Below are 27,927 nucleotides of genomic sequence, written 5' to 3'. Positions count from 1 at the left end.
GAACATTTCAGACAATCCAGTTCGCTTATAAGGGTTGTTGTGAAATTTGATATATTTGAAAATGGACGAGGAATTTTTCAATGCATTCACTACTCCGGTTACACCGATCACTTTTGCACAAAAGACAATGCTTGAGAACGAAACGGGTACAATGCAAAAACCACCCAAACTCATGAACATAGAAGAATTTAAAGGTTGGGAAGGTCGTTTTGAGAATTGGGTACAAGCTAATTACCTAGATGCTTGGGAATGTGTCGAGACAAAATATGTTCGACCGATGAATGACGATGAAGAGCCTGTTCCGATAAAAGATCTAGGTGTTGATGCTAGAAAGAAATACAAATATGAGAAAATGATGTTAAGTCTTCTTCAGCAAGCAGTGAAAAAAGATATTATGGTGCTTTTGCAACACCATGGAACTTCATATTCGATTTGGAAAGCTTTAAGGTCAAAGTTTCGTGGTAGTGAAGAAATGGTCAACAACAAGAAATCGCTTCTAAAGAAAGAGTTTGATCTGTTTCGCGGGTTAAAGAATGAAAGTACAAGAAAGATTATCGAAAGATACTGCAATTTGCTTGCTAACATGAAGAGATTGAGTATTGAGAAAAACAATGCAGAGTTGATCGAAAAACTTGCTGATGCTTTGCCATATGAGACTTGGGGCACATATCTTATGATGCTCAGAAACAAGAAAGGTTTTAGCAATTTGACACTCAGTAAGTTCATTGAAAAGATCGAAGCTCAAGAAATGGAACAACAAAAAATTATTCAAATGAAGGATTTTGATGGTGAACAGGATATCGGATTATACTATAAAACTGGGGTGAATGAGAAATCATCGAATCTATCTCCGAAAGTTGAAACTGCCTACAATGTCAAAAATTCATCTGAAAGCTCATCTAAAGGATCAAGCAGCAAAACAAGTTTTACATCATTTCCATCTTTTGATCCAAACATTTCTGCTACGAAAAATGGGAGAAAACTTCAGTGTAACATTGTTTTAAGTCTTGAAAATGATCAAGATTATTATGAAGAAGTTGCCAAAAGTCAAATGTCTTTATTAGGAATGGTTTTGGAATCTTATACCTATTTTGTTGTAGGTCGTATTGGGAATCCAATGTTAACCAAGGAAGACTACGACCAGATAGATGCTGAAGAGATGGAGCTGATGGATATTAAATGGTGTTTGGCTAGCGTACTAAGGAGAGCTGAGAAATTTAAGCAGATAACGGGGAGAGATGATCTTCGTGATGCCAATGTTTCTACTTTAGGTTTTGATAAATCTAAAGTCACTTGTTTTCGTTGCAGGGAAAAAGGTCACTTCAAGAGGGGGTGCACTAACCGCGAAGCAAGTGGAGCTCAAAATCCTTTCAACAACAATAATGATTATTACAGAAAAGCCATCTACCATCAAGTTGCTCAATCACCATCACAACAACATCAACATCAAGCACAAACTGCACATGGAAGACCCATAATTGAAGATTCAAGATGTGACAACCGGTAATTAACGCCTCTTAATTACGCGATTAACAAACATTTAAGGAGATAATAAGTAGTGTTTAAGGCACGAATTAACTTAATTAGGCTCTTGGAATGCCTCGGAACGCTGATCGGACGTTACAATGCGCGTTTGATGATTTTTGGGAAATCTGCTGAGCTTTAAACGATAACAAACTGAAACCGTACGAAATACTGACAACGCCGACTAATATTAAATTCTTGCAATATATTTTAGATTCGTAATTAAATTTTATATCCGTAGTCAAGACCAGATGAAAAAAAAAACGGATTAAAACGACAACAATGCGATTTTACGCGATTTATACCGCAATTAACGATCAAACGCGACTACCGACACTATTATACGTCTTTCGACTTTAAAACAATAAATTTCCGACAATTTTTAGAAAAACAATTACAGAAACATGTTCGTTTATGCGGACGGGCCACTAAAAACACGGGATTGGGCTTGTGGGCCTTGGGCCCAAGCCCATTAAAACATGAGTAAACCCTAGTATATATAATTGTAGTGTAACCCTACACCTCATTTTGCTCAGCCGTTCGTTGCATTTCCTTCCCAAATCCTCTTTATCCATAAACCCTAATCTAACATACACAAACAAATAGATTAGAACCTCATCCCCTTCACACAACACAGTCGCACCACACCCTGTGCTTCCCCTCTCGTCTCTCACGTCTGGCGCTCCGGCGTCGTGTAACCCGACGGCAAACACCCTTTCTTTCTCGAAATATTGCAACCCTCACACCCCCCTTTTTTTTTGTATGACAGGCCGACCACCGTGATGGTGGCGGCGCACTGCTGTAGCGGCGAAGACAGAGAGACAGAAACGAAGAGAGGGGGGGGGGGAGGATCGACCGACGGTGGCACCACCGGAGCCACAGCAGCGGCGTGGTGGTTACCGCCTGTTTTTCCGGCGACGTGCGACGGTGAGGGCTCCATCAGTCACAATCACACCGGTAACATCCCCAACCCATCCTTTCTTCTCTTTTCTTTAAGATCTGTGAAGATCTATCTTTCTCTGGCATGTTTGGCTCTCGTTTCAGGAGGTAATGGTGGTGGTCGATGGACCGAGCTGACGTCGGACATGGCTGCAACACGAGGGGGGGGTGTTGATGGAAACGGTGGTGTCTGGGTATTGGTGACCGTAATGGTGGTGGTGTTAATTCGAGTCTCGGGTTAGATGCGGGCTCCAGTTCAGATTCATGTTCGAGTTTTTGCGAGTCAAGTCTCGTGGTTCACTTTTAGTTCAAGCGGGTCAGATGGTTCGGTTACGGGTGCGGGTTGGTTTCGGGACATGGTTCGGGGTTTTGTTTGATTTGGTTTTTGGTTCGGCTTGTGCGGTTCACACGGTTCAGCAGGTTCACCTTTCGGGTCAACGACTCGGGTCAACAGGCAGTCAACGGTCAACTGCCGGGTCAACAGAAAGTTAACACGCGACCCGGTAAAGTTTAACGACGCGAAATTAACGTAGATTTTTGACTTTATAATAGTTAAACGCGACCGAGCTCGACCCGTTTCGTTTCGTTTTGGTGTTAGTTTACATTCATTATTACTTGACGAAAATTTATAATTGGATTATATTAGTGAACTGTGGTTGAAAATTGTTGGATTTTGATAAAAATATATCGACACCTACTTGTCGGGATCGTCCAAAAACAAAGGAAACTCTGTCCGATTTTCGTTAAAAACTTGGTTCACGAAGCGTATATTGTTATAAAAACGGCACTTGTTAAAAAATCCAAGCTTTTATTATAACATACTTAACGAAACTCAAGGATTTCTATAAAATAAATATAACTAGTTATATTTATTTCCAACGTTTAGAAACATCGAAACCCGATTATTACTTATACAAAATGAATAGGATTATTTATATTTCAAAACATCGAAAATTCGAGTAATTTCGAATATCTTTACAAAAGAAATATAACGGTTTATATTTATCTTAAACGTCGACTTTAAACTTTCTAAAGAACTAAGTATAATTTTTGTATTTATTTCAAACGTTAGTATTCGGAAATCTTACGAAGCAAATATAGTTATTTATATTACTCTCAATTATTTAGAGACCGAATATTCCTATAAGGCGACTCAAATGTTTGAATTCATTTCAAACATTAAGCTTTCGATATATAGACACATATGTATATATATACATATATATTTATTTCCATCTTTCGAAAACTACAACGGTACATATACGACATTTCAAACTACGTACCATTATCGATTTACGTATTTCTATTCATGACGACTTCGTAAGTGTATTCATATATATATATATATATATATATATATATATATTCTAAATCACTAGGAAGACTAGGTTATTTCCGAGACTTGGCGTAATCCCGATCATAAATGGGGTCACATAACCATAGATCGATTATTCTAAATCAAAATAAGAACACCTTCGTAAAGTCGTTTTATTAACGACTCGGTAGAGCTCGAACGCGTAGTTTAGCTATGTTTATTTAGAAAACTCACAAGTATTCCTTCGTAGGGATGCTATAGATGCACGCTAGCGAGTTCACATTCTTGGAATGACATCACGGAATCACGTTAAGCTAGCTTTGCACAGGAATGTTAAGGTGAGTTCATAACCCCCACTTTTTACTATGTTACATTTTTATAAATGTTTTCGGGGGTGGAAAGACATGCAAGTTTTGCAAAAATAAACAACTTTTCGATGAACGAAAACTCATATTTCTAAACCGTGTTGCGAACGAATTTCAAGGAACTTAAATGGTTTACGAATGATTTCGATCAAACATACCGGTTTTACAAAACACGCGCCTATTTACGAAACGTGCATGATTTTCTAATGGGTACGGGCGACACAGTCGAGGTGATTCGACACAGTCGAGGTGATTCGACACAGTCGAGGGGATTCGACACAGTCGAGGTGATTCGACACAGTCGAGGTGATTCACACAGTCGAGGTGATTCGACACAGTCGAGGTGATTCACACGGTCAAGGTGATTCGACACAATCGAGGTGATTCACACAGTCGAGGTGATTCGACACAGTCGAGGTGATTCGACACTAAAAACCGTCTACACAGGTTGAGTACTTCCTATGTCGTCGCATACGTTAATGTCCTCGCGAAACATTAACGATCAACCTGTTCATAGACGCTTTACATACCCATTTACAACACTAAAACTTTCATATGTTCATAAGATTCATTTGATGGAAACTCAGAAATACATGGATTTATAAACTTTGGTAACGTTTTTCAAATTATGCCTAAGTAAGAGGACGCGCTGATCCTGCTTACAAAGGTTCGTTTGGGCTTGGCCCATTCTCTCTCGTGCAATGCACAAAGACTATTGTGGGCTAGCCTCACAGTTTTTCATATATCATGCCAAGAAAATGATTTTACTATATTTTCTCAACAACTTTAAAACCGGTTATCAAAAAGATTTATTTTAAATCTTTTTCAAAACAAACTATGAACTCGCTCAACTTTATGTTGACTTTTCGCATGTTCTTTCTCAGGTTGCATTATCAAAACTATGGAACGGTTGGAATAGGAGAACCCATGGGAATTCGGGTACCTAGCAGGCGTTTACTGTTTAGAAGTCTTAGCCTTTTGCTTCCGCTGTGCAATGAAGATACCGGTCCAGTCACGCCAGCTCTGATATTTCGGGGTGTGACAGATTGGTATCAGAGCTATAGGTTACAGCGAATTAGGTTTCTGTAGAGATACCTAGGCTCTAACCACACTATACTCTGGGGTCTTAGATTATTAAGACTTAAACGCATACTGAATGCCTAAGACTCGAATATGGGTTCCAACCGTTGCCGAGAACAATGAGTCAACAGTTTTGTTTTTAAACAAACACAAGTGTTGTGTTGATACACGGTTCACGAAACATATTCATACATTAAGCAAGACTTTGAGAGAGTTTTGGATAACATGCATTTAGGACCTTTGTAAAGCTTATTTTGAAACTCATTAAAGGTCCTCACTTAGAAACCGTGACTAACAACTCGAGCAAACGCCATTATATTATGTCGTCTATGCTATTTGACTTACCCGAGCAGGTAACCTATGTGGAACGAAACGCTAGTGCACGATGATACATGAAACTCAAACTATACGTCAACGGATGTCGGAGCACATCACATTCTACGCGGAACGAAACGCTAGTGCGCGAATATACGTGAAACTTAAACTATACGTCAGCGGACGTCGAAGTACATCACACACGACTTTCGAGGCAAGGCCTTGGGGAAGCCACAAATGGTCACGATAACAACGATGCTAATCCCGGCAGCGGGAGAACTACCGACCGCAATACGACACTTTGGCATGTGATCCGGCAAACAACATGAATCTCGCTGAGGTACGTTAAAGCAAGATTTCACAACAGTCGATGCTTAGTCTAATAGGACTCACAGCTATTGACGCTGCAAAAGAAGTCACATGTCTTCGTATCCCCCTATTTCACTTATGGCGGTTACGCTATGTTCGAAATTCTAGGTAAAGTCCTTAAATTTCTTTTATTGAAATTCTGACTTTTGCATATAGTGAGTAGATTTTTGCATTTTCTACTCCCCCTAATGGTCATTGCATCGCAGAGATTTTCTTTCATAATAGCGAATACTAATTTGCTTCATTCTTGACAAAGTCATATGTTACACATGCGTTATTTGTTATGCATGTGGCTTCACTCGAAATTGTTGCCTTATCAACGCTCAATATTGTTTCGCTATGTCGATTATTGCATTGTGATTTGGATGATTTCATTGTTGCAAAGCGTTGACTTCTTGATATCGAGTCAACGAAACTTGTTGAAGCTCCTTTCCTTTTCAAGCTACATACATGGTTTTTCATTGTGGCTATGTCGAAACTTCCTTATTGATACATGAATTTATTGTTGGATTATGTTTCAACCAAGTTCAATTGATTGAACTTGCTCGTAATATATATTTGATTCAAGATTCCATATGATGGATTGAGGCCATCATATTTGAAATAATCCTAACAAGCACTTCATTTGCTTTGAACCATAACATGCTTGTTTGGTCTTCGACTTCATTGAATCGTTTCCTTGATCACGATCACCTTGTGGTGACGTTCTCACAAATTTGAAGCTTGCGCTAATCTCGTTTGCACACATCATGTACGGATTTAATTAATTATTTATTTGTTTATTTATATTAAATCCGTTTTGTTAATTGTCATATTAAATCAGTCTTAATACAATTGTGTGTTAAGACAATGGTACACAAGTTCATGTCATATTTCGGTGTGCCTCTTAACGGTTCTTTCAGCATCGATCAAACATTTTGTGATATTTATTGCTCTTTCATCTTCGCTCGAAAACATTGTTTATTTGTTTCATTATCAATTGAAAATCCTCTGATATTTGTTGGAACGAGCATTCAAAATTAACTTCGTTGAGCCTTCATTTGATTGCAAACGCGATTATACTTGTTCGGTCATCGCTATTATTGAATTATTCCATTCACTACGACACCTTGTGGCGTCGATATAAACTTGTAGCTTGCGCTAATTTTGATAAATCGTTTCCTGCGAAATTACATATGCTTTTCGTTCGACTCACCATTTAAACAGTCTTAATGCAACTATGTATTAAGACGATGATACACCAGGTTCGGTTGTATTTCATTTTGGTGTATCCTTACAACACGTTGATTTTATTCATTTAACGGTTCGATTGTTGACAAATTATTTTTATGATTCTACTTATTTGAGTTTGTTGAATTCGAGTTTCACTTATGCAACAACCAACGCTAGATTCCGTTGGTAGTAAATTCTATCGTTTCAAAAAAATTGACTTGCAGTTAGTGAACATTCATTTGGAATTCCACTGGTTGAATTTCCTCTTTTATTGAACCGAGTAAACCTAGTCACATTGGTGATAGTATCACAACATCTCATTCACTTGACATCGATTTCTAGAACAAAATCAGTTAAATCATTGGGTTCCTATTGATGCAAAATGTTCTTGCAATCACGTAATCTGAACAAGTTTTGGTTCGATTACACGGTCATTCACTTTGGTGTTATTCGGACTTACCTAGGAACGACACAACTCTGAGGAGATAACATAGACTAAATTTCGAGGACGAAATTTCTGCAACAGGGGGAGAATGTGACAACCGGTAATTAACGCCTCTTAATTACGCGATTAACAAACATTTAAGGAGATAATAAGTAGTGTTTAAGGCACGAATTAACTTAATTAGGCTCTTGGAATGCCTCGGAACGCTGATCGGACGTTACAATGCGCGTTTGATGATTTTTGGGAAATCTGCTGAGCTTTAAACGATAACAAACTAAAACCGTACGAAATACTGACAACGCCGACTAATATTAAATTCTTGCAATATATTTTAGATTCGTAATTAAATTTTATATCCGTAGTCAAGACCAGATGAAAAAAAACGGATTAAAACGACAACAATGCGATTTTACGCGATTTATACCGCAATTAACGATCAAACGCGACTACCGACACTATTATACGTCTTTCGACTTTAAAACAATAAATTTCCGACAATTTTTAGAAAAACAATTACAGAAACATGTTCGTTTATGCGGACGGGCCACTAAAAACACGGGATTGGGCTTGTGGGCCTTGGGCCCAAGCCCATTAAAACATGAGTAAACCCTAGTATATATAATTATAGTGTAACCCTACACCTCATTTTGCTCAGCCGTTCGTTGCATTTCCTTCCCAAATCCTCTTTATCCACAAACCCTAATCTAACATACACAAACAAATAGATTAGAACCTCATCCCCTTCACACAACACAGTCGCACCACACCCTGTGCTTCCCCTCTCGTCTCTCACGTCTGGCGCTCCGGCGTCGTGTAACCCGACGGCAAACACCCTTTCTTTCTCGAAATATTGCAACCCTCACACCCCCCTTTTTTTTGTATGACAGGCCGACCACCGTGATGGTGGCGGCGCACTGCTGTAGCGGCGAAGACAGAGAGACAGAAACGAAGAGAGGGGGGGAGGATCGACCGACGGTGGCACCACCGGAGCCACAGCAGCGGCGTGGTGGTTACCGCCTGTTTTTCCGGCGACGTGCGACGGTGAGGGCTCCATCAGTCACAATCACACCGGTAACATCCCCAACCCATCCTTTCTTCTCTTTTCTTTAAGATCTGTGAAGATCTATCTTTCTCTGGCATGTTTGGCTCTCGTTTCAGGAGGTAATGGTGGTGGTCGATGGACCGAGCTGACGTCGGACATGGCTGCAGCACGAGGGGGGGGGGTGTTGATGGAAACGGTGGTGTCTGGGTATTGGTGACCGTAATGGTGGTGGTGTTAATTCGAGTCTCGGGTTAGATGCGGGCTCCAGTTCAGATTCATGTTCGAGTTTTTGCGAGTCAAGTCTCGTGGTTCACTTTTAGTTCAAGCGGGTCAGATGGTTCGGTTACGGGTGCGGGTTGGTTTCGGGACATGGTTCGGGGTTTTGTTTGATTTGGTTTTTGGTTCGGCTTGTGCGGTTCACACGGTTCAGCAGGTTCACCTTTCGGGTCAACGACTCGGGTCAACAGGCAGTCAACGGTCAACTGCCGGGTCAACAGAAAGTTAACACGCGACCCGGTAAAGTTTAACGACGCGAAATTAACGTAGATTTTTGACTTTATAATAGTTAAACGCGACCGAGCTCGACCCGTTTCGTTTCGTTTTGGTGTTAGTTTACATTCATTATTACTTGACGAAAATTTATAATTGGATTATATTAGTGAACTGTGGTTGAAAATTGTTGGATTTTGATAAAAATATATCGACACCTACTTGTCGGGATCGTCCAAAAACAAAGGAAACTCTGTCCGATTTTCGTTAAAAACTTGGTTCACGAAGCGTATATTGTTATAAAAACGGCACTTGTTAAAAAATCCAAGCTTTTATTATAACATACTTAACGAAACTCAAGGATTTCTATAAAATAAATATAACTAGTTATATTTATTTCCAACGTTTAGAAACATCGAAACCCGATTATTACTTATACAAAATGAATAGGATTATTTATATTTCAAAACATCGAAAATTCGAGTAATTTCGAATATCTTTACAAAAGAAATATAACGGTTTATATTTATCTTAAACGTCGACTTTAAACTTTCTAAAGAACTAAGTATAATTTTTGTATTTATTTCAAACGTTAGTATTCGGAAATCTTACGAAGCAAATATAGTTATTTATATTACTCTCAATTATTTAGAGACCGAATATTCCTATAAGGCGACTCAAATGTTTGAATTCATTTCAAACATTAAGCTTTCGATATATAGACACATATGTATATATATACATATATATTTATTTCCATCTTTCGAAAACTACAACGGTACATATACGACATTTCAAACTACGTACCATTATCGATTTACGTATTTCTATTCATGACGACTTCGTAAGTGTATTCATATATATATATATATTCTAAATCACTAGGAAGACTAGGTTATTTCCGAGACTTGGCGTAATCCCGATCATAAATGGGGTCACATAACCATAGATCGATTATTCTAAATCAAAATAAGAACACCTTCGTAAAGTCGTTTTATTAACGACTCGGTAGAGCTCGAACGCGTAGTTTAGCTATGTTTATTTAGAAAACTCACAAGTATTCCTTCGTAGGGATGCTATAGATGCACGCTAGCGAGTTCACATTCTTGGAATGACATCACGGAATCACGTTAAGCTAGCTTTGCACAGGAATGTTAAGGTGAGTTCATAACCCCCACTTTTTACTATGTTACATTTTTATAAATGTTTTCGGGGGTGGAAAGACATGCAAGTTTTGCAAAAATAAACAACTTTTCGATGAACGAAAACTCATATTTCTAAACCGTGTTGCTAACGAATTTCAAGGAACTTAAATGGTTTACGAATGATTTCGATCAAACATACCGGTTTTACAAAACACGCGCCTATTTACGAAACGTGCATGATTTTCTAATGGGTACGGGCGACACAGTCGAGGTGATTCGACACAGTCGAGGTGATTCGACACAGTCGAGGGGATTCGACACAGTCGAGGTGATTCGACACAGTCGAGGTGATTCACACAGTCGAGGTGATTCACACGGTCAAGGTGATTCGACACAATCGAGGTGATTCACACAGTCGAGGTGATTCGACACAGTCGAGGTGATTCGACACTAAAAACCGTCTACACAGGTTGAGTACTTCCTATGTCGCCGCATACGTTAATGTCCTCGCGAAACATTAACGATCAACCTGTTCGTAGACGCTTTACATACCCATTTACAACACTAAAACTTTCATATGTTCATAAGATTCATTTGATGGAAACTCAGAAATACATGGATTTATAAACTTTGGTAACGTTTTTCAAATTATGCCTAAGTAAGAGGACACGCTGATCCTGCTTACAAAGGTTCGTTTGGGCTTGGCCCATTCTCTCTCGTGCAATGCACAAAGACTATTGTGGGCTAGTGTGACAACCCAAACTTTCAAGGTCGGTGTCGTTTAATTTTTGTGATCCTAACTTCTCGTTATTCATCCCTCTTTCTTGTGCGTAACGTTTTGTGTTATTATAAACTTGTTAAGTATAAAACGGATTGGTATTCCACGTGTTGGGCCGCCTACATCACAAGTATGTTTAACGTACACATGTTACGCTAGGGCCGGGTATTATAGTGTACACATGTTTGGGCACACACACTTTATATTGGGCTGTTTATTGTGAGCCCTTGTGCACATACACCCGAAGCCCAACTTGAACGCATATATATACACAGAAATTGTAATTGGGCCAGGTAGAGCCCAAGTGGGGCTTTGTGTTGGGGCCGGCTTTCAAACCTAGCTTATATACACGCATGTAGTCATGTAACGAGATAACATGAGCATATACAAACCCTAAACACCCTCCCTTCCTCGTTCATTGAAGCCGACAGCATCCCTCATCTGTTCGAAGTTGTACTCTCCTTAAATTGGTCCCGTGTCTAGCAACAGTGAGTATTTCGATCTTAATTTTAGTTGATTTGTTATTGTTGGTTTCGGTGGTATTATGCTTGCTAGTATTGTTATGGCATAGGGACTCGTTTACATGTTAACCTGAATTGGATAAACTAATGTGATTAGTGTTTAAGGATTGGATATAGATCGATGATAATGCTAAATTAATAGCCAACGATTCAGACCTGCATGAGGTTAAATAAATGCTGAAAAGTGATGTTGTTCAATTTGTGTTGGATAAAGTTCCTAGGTGATTAGCAGAAGTATAAGATCTCGGTTGGTGTTAATATATTATTTTTGTTGAATATGTTGGTTGCATGTGAGTATGTGAATATAGGTAAATCAATATTTTATATATGATTTCACATGTTGCCTATCGGTCCAATAGTTTTGTAGAGTTATGGCTTGATAAAAGTGGATAAGTGTGAATTTGATAGTGGTGGCCATGTGTATTGTTGAGAATATTAATTGTAGTATTGTCAGACTATAATTAGACTATGGATATCAAATATGGGTAGTGATGTCAAACTATAGTTATGTTTTAGTTGTGAATTACTTATATATGATATAGAAGTTATTATAATCTGGATCAAGTGATATGTTAATGGTAGGTGGATGTGACAGTAGTAGTCTTAATCATATTAATCGGTTATAAGGGTCCAATGGAGTTGAATTATATAGTGGCACAAAACTCAACAACTGAAATAAGAACATGGCGGCAATGAGTAATCAAACCAAATCATGTGAACCATTAGTGGTGTTGTCAGTAGGAAAGCCATGTGCATTGAATGATGAACTACATGATTTACTTGACTATTAGATCACACATTTGAGCCCAGACATGCACTCATCCACACACATTGCACATGAACTAATCATTTTGTGAAAGCATAAAACATGACAATTGGGCCAGTTCGGTTGGGCCTCGGGATCGGCCTGCTACTCGCCTGGAGGTGTGGGCCGAGAGGATTATTAAGGGTGGTTGTGTGCCTTTTGTCGGGGCCGAAACCAAGTGAGCCGTAATTGCATGGATTTGTGAAATAGACCGTCTAGTGTTATTAGTCGGCAATGCGCGTAATACGAAACCACTTGTAATCCGAATGTACATGGTGCATTGTGCGAATTTGTATTGTAAGTATACTATAATCATAGTACTTTTTATGACATGTGTGACGTTATATGTTAGATGTTTGTTGCTTGTGCAATGCGTGTAACTAGATATATGAATGGTGAATTCGCGAAACTGACTATCTGTATTAACCACGATAGGGTTTAATTGATCAACTGTAAACGAGCATTTAGTCTAACCGAGCAAACCAAAGGTGAGTTCATTGCATTTTCTCAAGCATGCGTCCCGGTGGTTTGGGACAACTGGTAAACATTGGACGGGAAACGTTGGGTAAACAATTTAATCGGTTTTGGTCATTGCCTGGAGGGCAATGGGGGTAATTAGACGATAGCGCTATTAGGTACTAATTATCTGGGTTTCACTATGGTTGTTTAGAGGCACACTCCTCGGTTACGTAAGGGCGGTTCCCCTAGGGTAACTAACTGGACAACATAGTGGGTTGCTAAGAGGCACACTCCTCGGTTACGTAAGGGCGTGGTCCCTAGGGTAACTAACTTGAGCAACGTCGTAACGCATCATTGAATCGCATTAACATATAACTGGTAACACAACACGTAAGCAGCACTTTGAACTCACCAGCGTAGTCTGACACACTTGTTTGCATGCTTGTAGGTCATTAACGTTTGGATTATGGACTTGCGATCTGGGAGTGCTGGAGTGGTCATGGATCGAGACTCTTGGATGACTTATAAACGATACATTGATTTTGATTGTTATCATAAAACTATTACCAAACGAATTAATACATGCTTCCGCTACACAACTTTTGAGAGTTGATAACATGTTGACATTTTATATTAGTAGTTAATGTCCTGACTTATTTAAATATCTATCAATGGTTCAATGTGATTGGTGGCTCGAACTCTGATGCGTAACACGCCTCGCGGGGTTTCCGCAGGTGAAATTTTGGGGGTGTTACAGTTGGTATCAGAGCCACTGGTTATAGTGAACTAGGTTTTAAAACGTTTTGTAAAACCAGACTATAACCGAACAACTTCGAAAATCGATCATGACGCTCAGCTCCAGATTGCAAGGTTCGTCTCCCTCTCACTTTATGTATTGCTTGCTTAGTAGTCACACACTCACAGCACACATGAACTGAAACGTTTAACACCATAAGTGACTTGATAGTGTGACACTACTCTTCGACTCATGTAAACTATAGAACTGTGATATCATCTGTTGTGTTGTTTGAACGGGGGAAACTTCGAGCGCAAGCTAAGAGGCACTGAGATAAGCATGCAAATTGCCTTATTATTATGGGTGCACACTTAATAATAACGCGGGGTGCATGCAAGTCCCAGTGAGGCTTATCAAACGTGAGAAGGGTTCTGCCTTACTATGTGTGAACTTGGTAGTACGTAAATATCAGCATGATACTTGACTCCTATCTCGTTTCGATTCCTAAATCAGTTTATTCCCAACTATAGAAACATGAGCGGACGAGGACACGGACGTGGTAACATCACCATGACTCAGGCTGAGTTGACTGACCTAATCAATACCCGCGTGGCTGAGGCCCTAGCAGCCTATCAAGCTGGTACAGAATGTACCAAGTACTTTTACTCTTATACCACGTACACGTCTTTTCGTTCCTATAATGTGTTTCCTCCCGTTATTTAGGTCAACAAGCGCAACCTCAACCTAATCAGCCTGCGTGTACATTCAAAATGTTTATGGACTGCAAGCCACAGACCTTCACCGGGACTGAAGGGGCTGTGGGACTTCTAAGATGGTTCGAGAAAGCAGAGTCTGTGTTCGCTATCTGTAACTGTCCCGCTGGGGACATGGTGAAATATGCTGCGGGTACCTTGGCTGATGGTGCCCTAACGTGGTGGAACGCCCAGGTACAGTTGTTGGGTATCGAGGCAGCGAATGCCACAACTTGGGAAGATTTTAAAGAACTGATCAGGGAGGAGTACTGTCCTCGGGACGAGGTCCAGAAATTGGAAAACGAATACTATAACTTGAAGATGGTTGGATCTGAAGTCGAAGCGTATGTGAAACGATCGTATGAACTGGCCGACATGTGCCCGAACTTGTCTCGGCCTATGCCCCGGAGGATTGAGTTATTTATCAAAGGGTTGCCTCCTCATGTGAAGAGCTTGGTCACTGCAGCCCATCTCAATGACTTGACACAGATCGTTCGTCTGACTCACAAGATTGTGGATCAAGAGGTGGAAAGCGAATCGTTACCTCCGCGTATTTCAGCCGCTACTGCTGCTACACCCACTACCACTGCGTTCACTAATGATAACAAGCGAAAGTGGAGTGATCATGACAAAGCATCTAGTGCTGGCCAGACTCAGAAAAGGCCAGACAACAGAAGCCGCAACATCAGCCAGTCGTCTTCTGTCAATCCAGGCCAGGGAAGCGACCACAGCCAGGGTTCGTATGCAGGGAGGAAGCCACGATGCAACAGGTGTGGCTATCATCATTGGGGGCCGTGTGGTCGGACGTGTAACAAATGTGGTAAGGCCGGCCATGAGGCCAGGGATTGTAGGGCCTCACAACCCAAACACCAGCAGCAACAGAACCAGCAAAACCAAGGACAACAGGGGCAACCACCCCAGCAGAACCAGGGCTTCAGGAAGGGGTGCTATCAGTGTGGTGATGAGGGTCACTTTAAACGGGATTGCCCTCAGTTAAACCAGAACGCCAACAACAACAACCGCCAGAATAACGACAATGTTGGGAACAACAACAATGGTCACTAGGCAAAAGGTCGAGCTTTCGTGTTAGGACAAGGGGACGCGATGAACGATATTTGAACTTATAACTTACTTTGGGTTTTCATTATTATGTTTTCGCTATTTAGACAAAGATTGGTTTGAACGTCAATCGTATTGGGTTTTATGAACTATTTTAACTACTATACTTTATGTTTGATATGATGGATGGTCTGATATTACTGAACGCACCTGCCGTATTTATAGACCTTATGAACAGGGTGTGCAAACCCTAACTAGACAAGTTCTTCATTGTCTTCATCGACGACATTCTGGTCTACTCTAAGAGTCAGGAGGAGCATGAGCAGCATCTACGCCTTATTTTGGAGCTTCTTCGAAAGGAACAGCCGTACGTTAAGTTCTCGAAATGCAACTTCTGGCTTCGTGAAGCCCACTTCTTAGGCCACGTAGTTGAACAAGGATGGGATCCATGCCGATCCATCCAAGGTAGACTCGATTCGGAATTAGCTGCACCACGTACGCCAACGGAGATACGCCAATTCTTGGGTTTGGCAGGTTACTACGGACGGTATATCAAGGATTTCTCGAAGATTGCGCAGCCACTTACACTACTGGCACAGAAGGGTGTCACCTATCGTTGGGGAGAGCCCCGGGAGACTGCTTTTCAGCACCTGAAGGATAGGCCTTGCAGCGCACTTATTCCCTATTTGCCAGAGGGCACAAACGATTTCGTAGTATAATTGTGACACATCCATCCAAGATCTCGGATGTGTATTAATGCGGTGTGACAAGGTCATTGCTTACGCTCCGCGCCAACTTAAAAATCACGAGCGGAACTACACGACACACGATTTAGAGCTGGGGGCCGCAGTTTCGCGCTTAGGATATGGCGACACTACCTGTACGGTACCCAGTGCACGATTTACATCAACCACAGGAGTCTCGAGCGTATTCTCAAGCAGAAGGATTCAAACATGCGTCAACGACGATGGGTTGAACTACTGAACGATTACGAATGCGTTATCAGATACCACCCAGGCAAAGACCAATAATGTGGCTGACGCCCTCAGTCGGAAGGACACTTTACCTCGGCGCGTGCGAGCGCTACAGCTTACGGTTCAGCCTAGCTTTCCAGCACAAATACGAAATGCTCAGGTAGAAACATTGCAACCCGAAAATGTCAAAGCTGAAGCCATACGTGGCTCACGACAGCGATTAGAACAGAAGGCGGACGGCGCTTACTACGTAACTGGACGCATTTGGGTCCCATTCTTTGGCAAGCTTACTCTACGACGCGTGAGGTATTCGGATTACTGGAACAAACGGTGACTTGGCTCACAAACTCAGGCTAATTGATGAAACGGGATAACTATCGTAATGGCATGTATGCCCTAGGTTTAAGGCAGTGGTTGCCCGATGAAACCCTGGTGATACCCCTACCGGAATCTAAGGTCATCGGATCAGTTGAATATATCAGGGAATCTATAGAAAGCATGGTCTAAGAAGTCAAGGTTCGCTAGCATGAGTCATATGACAATCGTGAGGGTTTGTTAAACCTCAATACGTGGACTGAAGTTCACATAGGAGCGGAAGGATATGTTAAAACTTCAATGTTCTCAATTGTTCAAGGGATTGATCCAACTCTTGTTCTCACTGGTGAATTTCGGGACGAAATTCCCATTCAAGTTGGGGATGATGTGACACCCGGGGAAAATGCACAGTCATCCTGGTTAGCATCGCATCATGTTCCGGATAGCTCATCAAATTTCGGGACGAAATTTCTTTCAAGTTGGGGATGATGTGACAACCCAAACTTTCAAGGTCGGTGTCGTTTAATTTTTGTGATCCTAACTTCTCGTTATTCATCCCTCTTTCTTGTGCGTAACGTTTTGTGTTATTATAAACTTGTTAAGTATAAAACGGATTGGTATTCCACGTGTTGGGCCGCCTACATCACAAGTATGTTTAACGTACACATGTTACGCTAGGGCCGGGTATTATAGTGTACACATGTTTGGGCACACACACTTTATATTGGGCTGTTTATTGTGAGCCCTTGTGCACATACACCCGAAGCCCAACTTGAACGCATATATATACACAGAAATTGTAATTGGGCCAGGTAGAGCCCAAGTGGGGCTTTGTGTTGGGGCCGGCTTTCAAACCTAGCTTATATACACGCATGTAGTCATGTAACGAGATAACATGAGCATATACAAACCCTAAACACCCTCCCTTCCTCGTTCATTGAAGCCGACAGCATCCCTCATCTGTTCGAAGTTGTACTCTCCTTAAATTGGTCCCGTGTCTAGCAACAGTGAGTATTTCGATCTTAATTTTAGTTGATTTGTTATTGTTGGTTTCGGTGGTATTATGCTTGCTAGTATTGTTATGGCATAGGGACTCGTTTACATGTTAACCTGAATTGGATAAACTAATGTGATTAGTGTTTAAGGATTGGATATAGATCGATGATAATGCTAAATTAATAGCCAACGATTCAGACCTGCATGAGGTTAAATAAATGCTGAAAAGTGATGTTGTTCAATTTGTGTTGGATAAAGTTCCTAGGTGATTAGCAGAAGTATAAGATCTCGGTTGGTGTTAATATATTATTTTTGTTGAATATGTTGGTTGCATGTGAGTATGTGAATATAGGTAAATCAATATTTTATATATGATTTCACATGTTGCCTATCGGTCCAATAGTTTTGTAGAGTTATGGCTTGATAAAAGTGGATAAGTGTGAATTTGATAGTGGTGGCCATGTGTATTGTTGAGAATATTAATTGTAGTATTGTCAGACTATAATTAGACTATGGATATCAAATATGGGTAGTGATGTCAAACTATAGTTATGTTTTAGTTGTGAATTACTTATATATGATATAGAAGTTATTATAATCTGGATCAAGTGATATGTTAATGGTAGGTGGATGTGACAGTAGTAGTCTTAATCATATTAATCGGTTATAAGGGTCCAATGGAGTTGAATTATATAGTGGCACAAAACTCAACAACTGAAATAAGAACATGGCGGCAATGAGTAATCAAACCAAATCATGTGAACCATTAGTGGTGTTGTCAGTAGGAAAGCCATGTGCATTGAATGATGAACTACATGATTTACTTGACTATTAGATCACACATTTGAGCCCAGACATGCACTCATCCACACACATTGCACATGAACTAATCATTTTGTGAAAGCATAAAACATGACAATTGGGCCAGTTCGGTTGGGCCTCGGGATCGGCCTGCTACTCGCCTGGAGGTGTGGGCCGAGAGGATTATTAAGGGTGGTTGTGTGCCTTTTGTCGGGGCCGAAACCAAGTGAGCCGTAATTGCATGGATTTGTGAAATAGACCGTCTAGTGTTATTAGTCGGCAATGCGCGTAATACGAAACCACTTGTAATCCGAATGTACATGGTGCATTGTGCGAATTTGTATTGTAAGTATACTATAATCATAGTACTTTTTATGACATGTGTGACGTTATATGTTAGATGTTTGTTGCTTGTGCAATGCGTGTAACTAGATATATGAATGGTGAATTCGCGAAACTGACTATCTGTATTAACCACGATAGGGTTTAATTGATCAACTGTAAACGAGCATTTAGTCTAACCGAGCAAACCAAAGGTGAGTTCATTGCATTTTCTCAAGCATGCGTCCCGGTGGTTTGGGACAACTGGTAAACATTGGACGGGAAACGTTGGGTAAACAATTTAATCGGTTTTGGTCATTGCCTGGAGGGCAATGGGGGTAATTAGACGATAGCGCTATTAGGTACTAATTATCTGGGTTTCACTATGGTTGTTTAGAGGCACACTCCTCGGTTACGTAAGGGCGGTTCCCCTAGGGTAACTAACTGGACAACATAGTGGGTTGCTAAGAGGCACACTCCTCGGTTACGTAAGGGCGTGGTCCCTAGGGTAACTAACTTGAGCAACGTCGTAACGCATCATTGAATCGCATTAACATATAACTGGTAACACAACACGTAAGCAGCACTTTGAACTCACCAGCGTAGTCTGACACACTTGTTTGCATGCTTGTAGGTCATTAACGTTTGGATTATGGACTTGCGATCTGGGAGTGCTGGAGTGGTCATGGATCGAGACTCTTGGATGACTTATAAACGATACATTGATTTTGATTGTTATCATAAAACTATTACCAAACGAATTAATACATGCTTCCGCTACACAACTTTTGAGAGTTGATAACATGTTGACATTTTATATTAGTAGTTAATGTCCTGACTTATTTAAATATCTATCAATGGTTCAATGTGATTGGTGGCTCGAACTCTGATGCGTAACACACCTCGCGGGGTTTCCGCAGGTGAAATTTTGGGGGTGTTACAGTTGGTATCAGAGCCACTGGTTATAGTGAACTAGGTTTTAAAACGTTTTGTAAAACCAGACTATAACCGAACAACTTCGAAAATCGATCATGACGCTCAGCTCCAGATTGCAAGGTTCGTCTCCCTCTCACTTTATGTATTGCTTGCTTAGTAGTCACACACTCACAGCACACATGAACTGAAACGTTTAACACCATAAGTGACTTGATAGTGTGACACTACTCTTCGACTCATGTAAACTATAGAACTGTGATATCATCTGTTGTGTTGTTTGAACGGGGGAAACTTCGAGCGCAAGCTAAGAGGCACTGAGATAAGCATGCAAATTGCCTTATTATTATGGGTGCACACTTAATAATAACGCGGGGTGCATGCAAGTCCCAGTGAGGCTTATCAAACGTGAGAAGGGTTCTGCCTTACTATGTGTGAACTTGGTAGTACGTAAATATCAGCATGATACTTGACTCCTATCTCGTTTCGATTCCTAAATCAGTTTATTCCCAACTATAGAAACATGAGCGGACGAGGACACGGACGTGGTAACATCACCATGACTCAGGCTGAGTTGACTGACCTAATCAATACCCGCGTGGCTGAGGCCCTAGCAGCCTATCAAGCTGGTACAGAATGTACCAAGTACTTTTACTCTTATACCACGTACACGTCTTTTCGTTCCTATAATGTGTTTCCTCCCGTTATTTAGGTCAACAAGCGCAACCTCAACCTAATCAGCCTGCGTGTACATTCAAAATGTTTATGGACTGCAAGCCACAGACCTTCACCGGGACTGAAGGGGCTGTGGGACTTCTAAGATGGTTCGAGAAAGCAGAGTCTGTGTTCGCTATCTGTAACTGTCCCGCTGGGGACATGGTGAAATATGCTGCGGGTACCTTGGCTGATGGTGCCCTAACGTGGTGGAACGCCCAGGTACAGTTGTTGGGTATCGAGGCAGCGAATGCCACAACTTGGGAAGATTTTAAAGAACTGATCAGGGAGGAGTACTGTCCTCGGGACGAGGTCCAGAAATTGGAAAACGAATACTATAACTTGAAGATGGTTGGATCTGAAGTCGAAGCGTATGTGAAACGATCGTATGAACTGGCCGACATGTGCCCGAACTTGTCTCGGCCTATGCCCCGGAGGATTGAGTTATTTATCAAAGGGTTGCCTCCTCATGTGAAGAGCTTGGTCACTGCAGCCCATCTCAATGACTTGACACAGATCGTTCGTCTGACTCACAAGATTGTGGATCAAGAGGTGGAAAGCGAATCGTTACCTCCGCGTATTTCAGCCGCTACTGCTGCTACACCCACTACCACTGCGTTCACTAATGATAACAAGCGAAAGTGGAGTGATCATGACAAAGCATCTAGTGCTGGCCAGACTCAGAAAAGGCCAGACAACAGAAGCCGCAACATCAGCCAGTCGTCTTCTGTCAATCCAGGCCAGGGAAGCGACCACAGCCAGGGTTCGTATGCAGGGAGGAAGCCACGATGCAACAGGTGTGGCTATCATCATTGGGGGCCGTGTGGTCGGACGTGTAACAAATGTGGTAAGGCCGGCCATGAGGCCAGGGATTGTAGGGCCTCACAACCCAAACACCAGCAGCAACAGAACCAGCAAAACCAAGGACAACAGGGGCAACCACCCCAGCAGAACCAGGGCTTCAGGAAGGGGTGCTATCAGTGTGGTGATGAGGGTCACTTTAAACGGGATTGCCCTCAGTTAAACCAGAACGCCAACAACAACAACCGCCAGAATAACGACAATGTTGGGAACAACAACAATGGTCACTAGGCAAAAGGTCGAGCTTTCGTGTTAGGACAAGGGGACGCGATGAACGATATTTGAACTTATAACTTACTTTGGGTTTTCATTATTATGTTTTCGCTATTTAGACAAAGATTGGTTTGAACGTCAATCGTATTGGGCAAGAAAATTCAAAGCTGATATGAAGCTGATCGCTGAAAGTGATAGTGATGATGAAAAAGTTAAAAAGAAAAAGAAAAAGGTCAAAACACCGGTGAGCAGTGATGATGAAGATATTTTTGTAAACAGAAGGCAAAAGATGAAAGAGGTTCCAAAGTTTAAAGTTGATTCTGAAGTTAATGCTAAAAAGATTCCTGTGATGTGTGAAAACTGTGAGATTTTGAAGAAGAAAAACAGTGAACTGATTAATAACATAAATCAGTTAAAAGAATCTTATGATGTTCTGAACAAGTCCATAAATCAATACAATCAATCAAGTGAAGAACAAGCAACAACAATGAAGACACTTCAGGGAGCATTCATGATCAAACAGAAAGTTGTGAATAATTACATCGAAAAGTGTGCTGCTTTGGAACAAAAGCTTGAGTTGCAAAGAATTTAAACTGAAAGAGTTAACCGTTTGTTAAAAAGTTACTCATGTACTTCTTATGTCATTGATAGGATTTATCCGACAGTTGAAAGGATGAAGGCATGGGAAGATGAAGAGGTAACTGATGAGAAGGAAGCTGGAAACATTGCTGATGAAAAGACTTCTGAAAAGAAGAAGAATGACACGAAGAAAAAGTCTGACAAGAAAGATTCTGGTAAGAAACAAGGTGTCAGTTATAACAAGTGTCCACCCCCGCTGGAAAATGGATATTTGCCAAGATACCCAAACGATGAAAGAGTCAAAAAGGCAACAAATTTACAGTGGGAGTCGGAGTCGTCAGTCAATCTACCAGATAGTATTGATGTTGTGTTTACATTGTCTGACACTGATCAACAGTCTCAATTGATGAAGAAAGTCGTGGATCATGTGTTAGAAAATGATGAAATAGAGGAGTCAAAGTCGGAGTTCGCGTCAGAGTCAAAGTCTAGGTCAAGCACTCCGTGTCAAACAGAAAAACAGGACAAAATAGTTTATGATAGAAAATTTTTGTTATCAAAATCTAATTTGGATGATGGATTGTTCAAAGTTGCATACACTTTGAATGATTCTGACAAATTATATTCTGATGAGGAACTTCCAATAAGAGGTGTCAAAACTGAATTGATAAACAAGGTTTTCAAACTCACAGAAATTAATATTTCTGAAATAAAAGACTTATGTGTTAATGAAAAACCTAAAATATACACCTCAAGAGTACAACAAAGATTAAACAAGAAAAAGAATTACAGTTCTGGTTCAGGTTTCCAAAAGAAATCAAACCATAACGGTAATTTCAAAAAGAAAGGTCTTGGTTTTATTCCTACAGAAAAACAGAAAAATGAAAAATATGTTCGTGATTATAAATTCAAAATGTCATTTGTTTCAGGAACGTCATCCGAGGAAGAAGAAAAGAAAGATTTCTGGAGACAGTCAAACAATGAATTCCTTGCAAAGAAGCAAGATGAATTGAAGAAGATGGCTGAGGAGAATACAGATATGAGAACCTGTTTCCGATGCAACACTGTTGGACATATTGCCAAAGATTGTTCTAAGGCAATACAATCAAAACAGGGAGTATTTCGTAAACTCAAAGAGAAAGTAGTTGAGTTCAAACCACCAATTGATAGAACAAAATTGTTTAAAGATTCTACATTTGAAATTGGTGAGAGTTCGAACAAGTTTTACAAGAAGAGAGCCAAATTTGACAAACAGAAATGGGTTGTTAAGATGGTTGGTGAAAGCTCTAGCGATGATTCTGATAGGTCAAAATCCGAGGAGCTATCTTCGGGCGATGAAACTGATTCCACAAAGTCAATTGAGCCACAAGTTGTTTCAAAATCTGAAGCTGATGTAAAAGATGAAAAACCAGTTCCGAGTGTGAATGATGAGGATTTTCCATCACTCCGGGCTGAGAATTATAAAAAGAAAATTGGTAAAATTGAAATTTCTAACCAATTTTATAATGATAAACAGGAATTTGATGCTGAGAAGGTCTTTAACCCCAAGGTAAAACATATCTTTGGAAAGATGATTGATCGAAAAGTCAAAGGGGTTAAAGAATTTTATGAGAAGAAAACAAAGAAAGAAAAGGTTGAACCATCCCTGGTTTGTGACTGGGATGGTACATATTATGAACAGTAAGTCTCAGGACTTGCCGGAGCTCCCAGGTTGGTAAGCGTGGAGCATGAATCGACATCTTTCTTAAGTCTTATTCGGTAACGTCAAACATACAAACGGTAAAGAGGTTTGTTTATGTTTGTTGTGCAAGTGGTTAGACAATTTGATTGTGCATTCTTGTATATGGTAAATCAAGGACATTAATTTGTACTTGCATTTTCCTACAAGTGATTGAGAGACAATATGATGAACCACATCCCCGAACATATGTTTGGTATTCCTACAAGTGGTAAAATCAATCAAACTTATTTTCCGGAAAAACCATTTTGATTAAAACAAACTTAAGTGTTTTGAAATCTAAATGGGAAAATAGTTTGTTGATAGGGGGAGTTCTGATTGTTTATGCACTAGTGAATGGCGAATTGATGCAATTCGATGTCGGTTGTTATATTTCTGTATAGTTTGGTTTACTTTCATGTTTCTAGTGGGTCAAGAACTTAGATAGTTTTCAAATTTTCTTTAATGTGTTTGCATTTTAGGGGGAGTAGAAAAATTTTCAGAAAATCCAAAAACATTAAAAATTTGAAAAAGACAAAAACATGATAAACTCAAAAATGAGTTTTTGTTGCATAAAAGAGGAAATGATAGTACATCAGTGGACTATCACAACACGCTAAAGAAATGTAAAGTAAAAATGTGATAAACAATCTTACTGTGGATGTGTCAGTAGATTTTCGTACATTTAGTAAATTGAAACGAGATATAAACCTAAATTCAAACTTGCTTAATTTGTGGGTAACTATTCTTGGATATATGGGTAACCCCCGAAATCTTGTTTGAAAGGTCCCGTATTCTGAGATACTAGGTCTTTATATTCAGTGATATCTGGGGGATTATTCCGGGACTTCTGCTGTATGGAAGTACTGACCTAGTCCCCGAATAATACTTTCTGCAAAAAGATTTGAAATATAAGCTCGCCCTCAGCAAGCTGATGAAACAACAAAATTGATAGTCGCTGCTGTTGTAATCAAAAGATCCTCTAAAGGGGACCCACCTAAAGTCGAAGCCGTCATCTCTCTGTGTATACGGAAGTATCGACCTGAGCTCTCACGGCCCTCGCACATAACCCCTTCATAGATATCATCTGTGGTATACTCACCTATAAGACTGAATATTGGGATCTAGATACAGGAGTATATTCGAGTGGAGTGATACACAATTAAGTTTAAGTTTCTAAAACATTAATATCGTATCTCGAATCGATTGAAATTTGTGTGAAAATTTAAAATGGACCAATATACTGACAATCTAGGTAAATTGTTTAGAATTGAGAATGTTTAAAGCTTAACGGTGTTAGTGATTTGTCTTAAAACTGATATGATCCTCTTGCACAAACTCACAAAAATATTGTCTGTAAATATTTTATTTCTGCATTCTTTTGTTTTTCAAGTAGTGTCAATCATTATTTTTTCAGAAAATCCAAAAAGATTTTAGTGTGTTTTAGCATAAATTTTTAAAAAGACAAAAAGATTTTCGACAACTGATATTGAAAAGCTGATTTTCAAAATTCTAAGTGCTAAACATGATGAACAGATGGTTTGGGAGAGTGTGTTGTTTTGATGAGAAGAATAATACAGTTTCAAGTGGTTCATGAGTATCAAATTGATTGATTTGTTTGTGATAAGTTTCAAATGTTGTCTAAATGTTTAAATGTTTTTCATAAAACTTATGTATGTGGTAGAGTTTTATGCAGGAAAAATCATTATTTGAGGGGGAGTGAATGTTGGAGATGAGAAACTCAAAAGATGTCAACATCAAAGTGAGCAAGTTAGTTGGTGATAAAAGAGAAAGAGATGAAGATAGAGAGAGAGAAGCCTAGAGACTGATCAAGACTGAAGACGTGAAGACACAACATTGTCATGACTCGATGGTCGACTCGTTAACATCTGAGGGAGAGTCTGTTGGTGCATGCATCTGTCGACTTAGTCTTGTATCGAGTCTTAGCATTAGATTGTTAGATTAGGGCACGTTATACGAGAAAACAGGAGATTGTATGTATTTTAGGAAATAGTTTCGCTTATAGTGACATAGGAAGGTTTCGCTTATCTGTCATTGTATAGTTCCGCTTGGATGTCAGCTAAAGGTTTCGCTTGTATGACATGTACAAACAAGCGAACCTCAGCAACTATAAATAGTCCCATAAGCGAAACATTTGTAACAGTCTTGAATACTCGTACCGAAGTGCTGCTGGATTGAGATTAGGTTGTAAACTGTCATTATTCAATACAGAAAGGTGTTTAAAGTGATTTGCAAGCTATTTCTACGTTGATTACTTGTTTTCCACACCTGTAGTTGACGAAAACTCCTCTGAACGACTCGTTCGGGTCGAGACACGATCCTTCAATTAGGATCCAACCAAACATATTTTGTGACCATAGTTGAATAGGGAATAACCTTCCGAGGTTATACCTTATGGTCACTTAGTTTAATTAGTTGTATGATAGGTAGTTTATATGCCTTAGGAAAATGACTATAATGCCCCTTTTTACGCATAATTTGAATTTAAGCATATGTAACTTAAATTTTGACACTTAAACTGATTATGCAACAAATTAAACATGTTAGGGCATATAATACTTGTCATAGGACTAGTTAGACTATCCGAATGCGCTTTTGCGCAAATGACGCGTTAACGTAGCGTACACTACCTTAACGGGTCATAACGGGTCAAAAGCACTTAGGATAGGTTTCAATTCAGAATGTAGGCTTGTTTAAACCGTGTCATATGAGTTCCAACACTCATTTGGTTTACGAGACCTCATTCTACCCGATCATCCAAATTAGGTTCTGATTATTAACGTAGTGATCCGATACTAGGTGCCACTTGATTCCTTGATTGCCCGAGCTTTGTTAGTTCACTTAATCGAAGATACCTTGCAATCTAAAGTGAGTACATGGACCCCCTATTTTACTGCTTTCAATTATTTTGGGTGATTCATATTTGTTAAATGATTTTCGAGTTTTCAAAACAAATACTATGGTTTATATTAAACACAACGATTTCAATAATGTGGACGAACTTGTTGGTGCGTTAATACATAACACGAATGTTATGGTACCATAGGATCTAACAAATCCTGTTATCAGACTATCGCCATATGGTTATGGGGTAATGTGGATAACGATAGAACCTGATGAATTTTAACAAACCCTTTGGTGGTTTGTTAAACGATTAAAGATACCCTTTGGTGGTATAGACGAGTCGCACAAATTTGAATATGTTCAACGAGAACGACCAAAAGCTAGTTTTCACAATTAAAACATGAACGAATTCAACAACTTGAACTATTAGAATGATTTGAATTATTTGAACGATTAGAACGATTTGAATGATTGGTTTTGATAACACGAACGATTAATAACACGAACGATTTGAACGATTTTGGACGAATGATTTCAAATGATGACAAGTAACGATGTTTATTAATGATATAAACCATACAAGTTTTCACACGAGACGATTTACAATTTGATTTACAAAAGCAATGTTTTTAGTCAAAGATTCATGGCAACAAGGTTTTCTTAAACAATTAACCAACTTGTTAGTTGGTTAATCATATTGCAATACCGAACACTTTTCAATACAAGGTTTTCAATTATCGACTCTAGTAGTCGTACGAGGTATTGCAATATGTATACAAGCCATGAATTTGACACACTCACAAAACCTATGTGCTCGCTGGCATTTTTATGCTGACTTTATTTTCACATGTGTTTTAGGTGCTGTTGTTTGATGATGATATTGATGTATGCTCACATAGGAACGAACGAGGCCTTAGTGACTTAATAACAATGAAAGACAATGTGATTTTGTTTTGCTTTTAAATATCAAGACAATGTAACAACTTAATTCAATAAAACGAAATTTCAATCCATGTGTTGTGAAACAATGATTCTGTTACTCCACTCCCCGACGTTTCCACCGCTGTTTTGTTGTTTTAACTCGGTCGGGGTGTGACAGTTAGAATCTTGTAAAGGTTATGAGTTGATGCTTGAGAAGCAGATCAAAAGCAATGTGAATTTGGCATTAGGTTTAGAAAAAATGACCAAGTTTCTGAAAACACTGTTGTAAATGAATCCGACTTAGTTGAAGTAATTCCCACAAATTTGGCTGGTCAAGAAATAAAAGTCACAAATCAAAATGGTAAGAAAA

At 39.7% G+C, this 27,927-nt stretch overlaps 1 long non-coding RNA gene across 3 annotated transcripts; it reads left to right on the top strand.

Moving 5' to 3' along the window:
• Positions 1-8,210: 8,210 nt before the first annotated feature.
• On the top strand, positions 8,211-26,020 carry LOC110897563. 3 transcript variants are annotated; one of them, XR_004876821.1, is made up of 3 exons: positions 8,211-9,122; positions 10,178-10,254; positions 25,456-26,020. It is a non-coding gene; the product is annotated as an uncharacterized LOC110897563 (long non-coding RNA). The 3 variants fall into 3 exon arrangements; XR_004876820.1 differs by having other exon boundaries at positions 10,167-10,254; positions 25,468-26,020; XR_004876819.1 differs by having other exon boundaries at positions 10,167-10,254.
• Positions 26,021-27,927: the final 1,907 nt, after the last annotated feature.

Source organism: Helianthus annuus, chromosome 13 (genome assembly GCF_002127325.2).
Source record: "Helianthus annuus cultivar XRQ/B chromosome 13, HanXRQr2.0-SUNRISE, whole genome shotgun sequence".
NCBI classification, from domain to species: Eukaryota; Viridiplantae; Streptophyta; class Magnoliopsida; order Asterales; family Asteraceae; genus Helianthus; species Helianthus annuus.
This window is presented reverse-complemented; position numbering and strand designations above follow the sequence as displayed.